This window comes from Balaenoptera acutorostrata, chromosome 11 (genome assembly GCF_949987535.1).
Source record: "Balaenoptera acutorostrata chromosome 11, mBalAcu1.1, whole genome shotgun sequence".
NCBI lineage: Eukaryota > Metazoa > Chordata > Mammalia > Artiodactyla > Balaenopteridae > Balaenoptera > Balaenoptera acutorostrata.
In genome coordinates this window covers 79,042,838-79,049,787 of record NC_080074.1, presented here as the reverse complement: position 1 = coordinate 79,049,787, position 6,950 = coordinate 79,042,838, and the positions used below count along the sequence as shown (strand labels likewise).

Below are 6,950 nucleotides of genomic sequence, written 5' to 3'. Positions count from 1 at the left end.
GTGAACACACCCATGAGTGGTGTTACTCACCTTTTCTCTAATATAAACAGGTCTCTCATGGGGAAAACAGTGTGTTAGCTTTTCTACAAATCATGGCCCCTTGAGTTAAGCAAAATAATGCTGGACAGATTTCCAATTCAGCTGCTTTAGAAACATTCTGTGAAAGTTATCAAAAAATCCTTTCCCATGGTTCTCACTTGTCTAAATGGAAGCATCTGGTCTGAATATTAGTGCACACTGGAAAAGCTCAAGGGGAAATATGCCACTTTTCTTTTATAAAACCCAAGTATTAACTCCCTGCATGTTCCCAAGTCCTCCAACATTTTAGGGTCGTGACTTCCTCCTTTAACAACTCAATAAGACCTCTTTCTTACACTAAGGAGTCTGGAGGGCTGAAGAGCCCCAAATTGTTCTTAGAGGATTGTTAAAGAATTACATTTTTCCCACATGCCTCTCATCTTTGTTTCCTACTTTATCCAAAGTTCTACTACCCTTTCATAATTATTTGCCTCGCATGGAACCTATTCACCTACTGCACAGCTTATCCCAGACTAGACATTTGCCTTCTCTTTAGTTACCCCCAGGAGAATAGAGAATTTTACTGAAATTATCAGGTTAACAAAAGGAAATTTAAGCATAGAAAAAGCAACAGTGCAAAATTTAATATTAACCTATTTGTTTCTGAAGCCCCTCTTCTTTGCTCTCTATAGGGAATTTTCTTTTTTCTTTATTTGGGGGCAAGGTTGCCCTCCTAGTCATGGTCCAGGCTGCCATCATGTTGCCTTAGAATCCTTCTCCATGGTTGGCCTTTCTCTATATCTCCTCTTCTTTTTTATTCTCTAGTCTCCCCATACATCCTCTTCTCACTCCCAAACTCCTGGTGTTTTATTATTTATGACATAAAGCAATTGTTTTTGCCCTGATCCATCAATATGAGACCTGTGGCCTCACTTTCCCTTATCAAAAGACAGTTAAAGTGTTCTCCAACACTTCAAAGTCATCTTCTCTCTTCTCTAATGACACTAAGAGATTATCAGTTAGGAATAGATTTTTCGTCATGAATAGCAGTGTTATAATCACACTGACGGGGAAGAGCAACATTTTCACGCAAAATGGGAAATGTAAGTGTGATAATATGGCTCCAAAAAGTCATCAGTGACTATTCTAAGTTTTAGCAACATAGCACTTTAGGCCTGTGTCCCTTTCCTTTATGGTCATAATATGGATGTTCCACTTTCAGGCAGGAAGAAGAGCAAATGCTTAAAAAAATAAGAGAGAGAGAGAGAGAGGAAGTTAAAGGGACAAGCCAGACCAATTTTCTCCTTTTAAAAGAACTTCCTGGAAGCTCCATCCAAAGTTACCTACTTCATTGATGAGCTCTAGTAGTTTTTTGGTAGCGTCTTTAGGATTTTCTATGTATAGTATCATGTCATCTGCAAACAGTGACAGTTTAACTTCTTTCCCAGTTTGGATTCCTTTTATTTCTTTTTCTTCTCTGACTGTCATAGCTAGGACTTCCAAAACTATGTTGAATAAAAGTGGAGAGAGTGGACGTCCTTGTTCCTGATCTTAGAGGAAATGCTTTCAGGTTTTCACAGTTGGGTATGATGTTAGCTGTAGTTTTGCCGTATATGGCCTTTATTATGTTGAGGTATGTTCCCTCTATGCCCACTTTCTGTAGAGTTTTTTTTTTTTTTTTTTACCATAAATGGGTGCTGAATTTTGTCAAAAGCTTTTTCTGCATCTATTGAGATGATCATATTGTTTTTATTCTTTAATTTGCTGATGTGATATATCACACTGATTGATTTGCAGATATTGAAAAATCCTTGCATCCTGGGATAAATCCCACTTGATCATGGCGTATGATACTTTTAATGTATTGTTGGATTTGGATTGCTAGTGCTAGACCTGTATTATACAACCACCACTCTACAAGGGTGTGTACGAAGTTATGACTCTGTTAGTAAAAAAGAAGCGAATGACTATTTGGTAGGCCACCAGAAATGTCCATGAGCTGAGCTAACAGACATCTTACAAATAGGAGATCCTATTACTAAGTAGCAAACTTACTATATACAGCCAAGCATTCAAGCTAACAAATGACTTTGAGAAAGCAGAGAGGGGGTTGAGATGTCAAGAGCAGATCCCCAGGTTATTCCCACCAGATATTCACTCTGGTCCAGAATAGATGCTCTCTCTATGTGAGATTCACAGAAGCACTTCACGCTGGTTAATTTTCCCCACCAGGCTGCTTTCATTCCTTCCTACCAGTCTGCAACCAGTTTTTTCCCTTTTTGTTGAGATGAGGAGATGAAACCATTTTCTTTTAGTCTTGATTTTTTTAAATTAGGTAGGATAATGTTCTTAGGCCAGATCTTTTATGTGAAAGGGGTGGATAAAATATGTATTCTCTCCATCTTGAAAATGCTCCTCCAGAGTCTTGAGATATTTTTTTCTTCCTTTATATCTACAAAGTCAGTCAACAAATTTATGGAGTCTGCTAACTGCCATTTATTGTGCAAGGTATTGGGAATCTCAAAATGGATGAGAACTCATCTTTGTCCTGTAGAAGCTCACAGTTTTAGAGGTAAGATAGGTTCATAAACAGACCATCACAGTGCAATGCAGAAAATTCTACAATAGTGGTATTCAGAGAGTGCTGAATTGGGCAAGTAACACAGCCAGAAAATAAAGGGAATTAGTGATGCTTCACAAAGGAGTACTCATTTACTGAATCTTTAAAGGCAAGTGGGGACGGGGACCTATCAAGCAGAGGTAAAACATGAACAGAAGGGAAGAAACATCTAGTATGTGCAGAGAACAATAAGGCAATTTGTGGTTATTAGAACACAAAGTGTGAGGCAGATAGTGTTTGGAGAGGGCTTAGGCCAGATCATGGAGGACCTCATATACCACCTTAAAACCTTTAGCTTAATCCTGCAATTGATGGTGAATTTTTGAAAAATTTCAGAGTAAAGACTGACAAGATCTGAAATACATTTTAGATCTGGCTTTAGATTGAAAGAGGGGAAAATAAATAGTAAGTACTATTTATTTAAATACTAAATAGTATTTAGTAAGTAATAAATACTAAATAGTATATACTAAATACTGACTCCCTATGCCTAACAGTATGGCTTTTTCAGGCTTTTAAAGGATAGTAGTTATCCATTGGTCTTAGGAGGCAGAAAATTGGTGCAACTCCAAATAAAAGTAATAAACCTATCTGCCTCTTTTGCTCTGGTCACACTTCTAATACTAATCATCCCAGTTATAAAAACTAACATAGATTTCTACAAAAGTGGTAAATATCCATCATATGTAAAAAATACCGTCTCGTGCTTTTATTACCAGCCTAGTTCCAACAATAATATTCCTCCACACAGGTCAAGAAATAATTATTTCAAACTGACATTGAATCACTGTCCAAACCCTTCACTTAACACTTAGCTTCAAAATAGATTACTTCTCAATAATATTCGTACCAGTAGCATTATTTTTTACATGGTCCATTATGGAGTCCTCAAGATGGTACATACACCTAGACCCTTACATTAATCGGTTCTTCAAGTACCTACTCCTCTTCCCCATCACCATGCTAATCCTTGTTACTGTCAATAACGTCTTCCAGCTTTTTATTGAATGGGAGGGGGTTGGAATTATATCCTTCCTACTCAGTGGGTATGGTACGGACGAGCAGACGCAAACACAGCTGCTCTCCAAGCAATCTTATATAACCGCATTGGGGATGTCAGGTTCATTATGTCAGTTGCATGATTCCTGTTTAACTCAAACACACAAGACCTGCAACAAATTTTTATACTCGACCTAAATCCCTCAAACCTCCCCCTTATAGGACTCGTACTAGCTGCAGCCAGAAAATCAGCCCAATTTGGACTTCACCCCTGACTCCCCTCAGCAATAGAGGGCCCCTGTATCAGCCTTACTCCACTCAAGCACAATAGTTGTGGCAGGGATCTTCCTACTTATTCGATTTTACTCCTTAACAGAAAACAACAAACTTATTCAAACAATAGTGCTATGCTTAGGAGCCCTCACCACCCTATTCACAGCTATACGCGCTCTTAACCAAAATGACATTAAAAACTTGTCGCTTTCTCCACTTCAAGCCAATTAGGCCTAATAAGGGTAAAAATCGGCATCAACCAACCCTATCTAGCATTCTTACACATCTGCACACATGCTTTTTTTAAGGCCATACTATTCATATGCTCCGGATCCATTATTCACAGCTTGAATGATGAACAAGATATTCGTAAAATAGGAGGCCTATTCAAGGCTTTACTTTTCACCACAACAGCCCTTGTTATCGGGTGTCTGGCATTGAAAGGAATGCCTTTCCTCACCGGCTTCTATTCTAAAGACTCGATCATTGAAGCTGCTAACATATCTTATACCAATGCTTGAGCCCTGTTAATAACTCTAATTGCCACCTCCCTCACAGCTATCTGTAGTACCTGCATTATCTTCTTTGCCCGACTAGGACAACCTCGCTTCTCTCCCCTAACCTCCATCAATGACAACAACCCCCTCTTAATTAACTCCATCAAATGCCTAATAATTGGAAGTGTCTTTGCTGGATTCATTATCTCCAACCACATACCCCCAACAACAGTCCCCCTAATAACATACCCTTACATCTAGAATTAACTACTCTTGCAGTAACCATCCTAGGCTTTGTATTTGCACTCAAAATTAACCTTAGCACACAAAACTTAAAATTCATCTACCCCTTAAATATCCTTAAATTCTTTAGTCTCTTAGGATATTTCCCCACCATGATGCACTGTCTACTTCCTTACCTAAACCTATTAGTAAGCCAAAAATCAGCATCGTCCCTTTTGGACTTAATCTGATTAGAAAACATTTTACCAAAAACCACATCCCTTATCCAACTAAAGTTCTCCACATTAATCTCAAGCCAAAAAGGCCTTATCAAACGATACCTCCTATCATTCCTTATTACTCTCACCCTTAGCATGCTTTTATTTAATTACCACAAGTAATCTCCATAATAACCACAACACCAATAAGCAGCGACCAACCAGTAACAATCACCAACCAGGTACCATAACTATACAATGCCACAATCCCTATAGCCTCCTCACTAAAAAAGCCAAAGTCACCAGTATCATAAATAACTCAATCTCCCAACCCATTGAACTTAAACACAACTTCAACCTCCTCATCCTTTAAAATATAAAATACCATAAAAAATTCTATTATCAGCCCTGAAAGAAACGTCCCCAAGACAGTCTTATTAGAAACCCAAATCTCAGGATACTGCTCAGTGGCCATAGCCATCGTATAGCCAAACACAACTAATATCCCCCCTAAATAAATAAAATACACTATCAAACCTAAAAATGAACTACCAAAGTTCAACACGATCCCGCACCCAACACCACCACTCACAATCAACCCAAAGTCCGCATAAATAGCTGAAGGTTTTGAAGAAACCCTCACAAAACTGATCACAAAAATAACACTTAAAATAAATACAATATATGTCATTATCATTCTCACATGGGTTCCAACCATGACCAATGACATGAAAAATAATCATTATCATTCAACTATAAGAACACCAGTGACTGAAAAACACACCCACTAATAAAAATCATCAGCAATACACTTATTGACCTCCCAACCCCATCAAACATTTCATCATGATGGAATTTTGGCTCTCTACTAGGCATTTGCCTGACCCTACAAATCCTAACAAATAGGCTTATTCCTAGCAATACACTACACACCAGACACAACAACTACCTTCTCATCAGTAGCAGACATCTGTTGAGACGTTAACTATGGACGAATCATTCGATATATACATGCAAACAGTGTTTCCATATTCTTTATCTGCCTTCACATTCACGTAGGACATGGCCTATATTATGGGTCCTATACCTTTCTAGAAACATGAAACATCGGAATTATTCTACTGCTTACAGTTATAGCTACTGCATTTATAGGCTATATACTACCATGAGGACAAATGTCATTCTGAGGGGCAGCAGTCATTACAAACCTGCTCTCAGCAATCTCATACATTGGCACCACTCTTGTCGAATGGATCTGAGGCGGCTTTTCCGTAGGAAAAGCAACACACGCAATTCTTTGCTTTTCATTTTATTCTCCCCTTCGTCATTACAGTGCTAGTAGCTGTCCACCTACTATTCCTCCACGAAACAGGATCCAACAACCCCACAGGAATCCCATCTGACACAGACAAAATTCCACTCCACCCCTATTACACAATCAAAGACATCCTAGGTGCTCTACTACTAATCCTAGCCTCACTAATACTAGTTCTATTTTCACCCGACTTGCTAGGAGACCCCGATAACTACACCCCAGCAAACCCACTCAACACCCCACCGCATATTACACCGGAGTGATATTTTCTATTCGCATATGCAATTCTACGATCAATCCCCAACAAACTAGGAGGAGTCTTAGCCTTATTACTCTCAATCCTAATTCTAGCATTTATCCCTATACTCCACACATCCAAACCACGAAACATAACATTCCGACCACTTAGCCAGTTCTTATTCTGAGTGCTAGTGGCAGACCTACTAACACTAACATGGATTGGAGGACAACCTGTAGAACACCCCTTCATCATTATTGGACAACTCACATCTATTTTATACTTTCTTTTAATTCTAGTGCTAATACCAGTAACTAGCGTCATTGAAAACAATCTCCTGAAATGAAGAGTCTTTGTAGTATATCACATTACCATAGTCTTGTAAACCAGAAGAGGAGAACAACATACCTCCCTAAGACTCAAGGAAGAATCCCTAAGCAACGCTGCCAGAACCCAAAGCTGAAATTCTACTTAAATTATTCCCTGAAATTATATTATAAGATATTTACAAAATTATTAAGTACTATATCAGTATCAAAACAGCCCATTT

The 6,950-nt window shown here is 38.5% G+C and overlaps 1 pseudogene; it reads left to right on the top strand.

The window, feature by feature from the left end:
* The first annotated feature begins 1,057 nt into the window (after positions 1 to 1,057).
* On the top strand, positions 1,058 to 6,746 carry LOC114236908 (NADH-ubiquinone oxidoreductase chain 5-like; annotated as a pseudogene).
* The last annotated feature ends 204 nt before the right edge of the window (positions 6,747 to 6,950 follow it).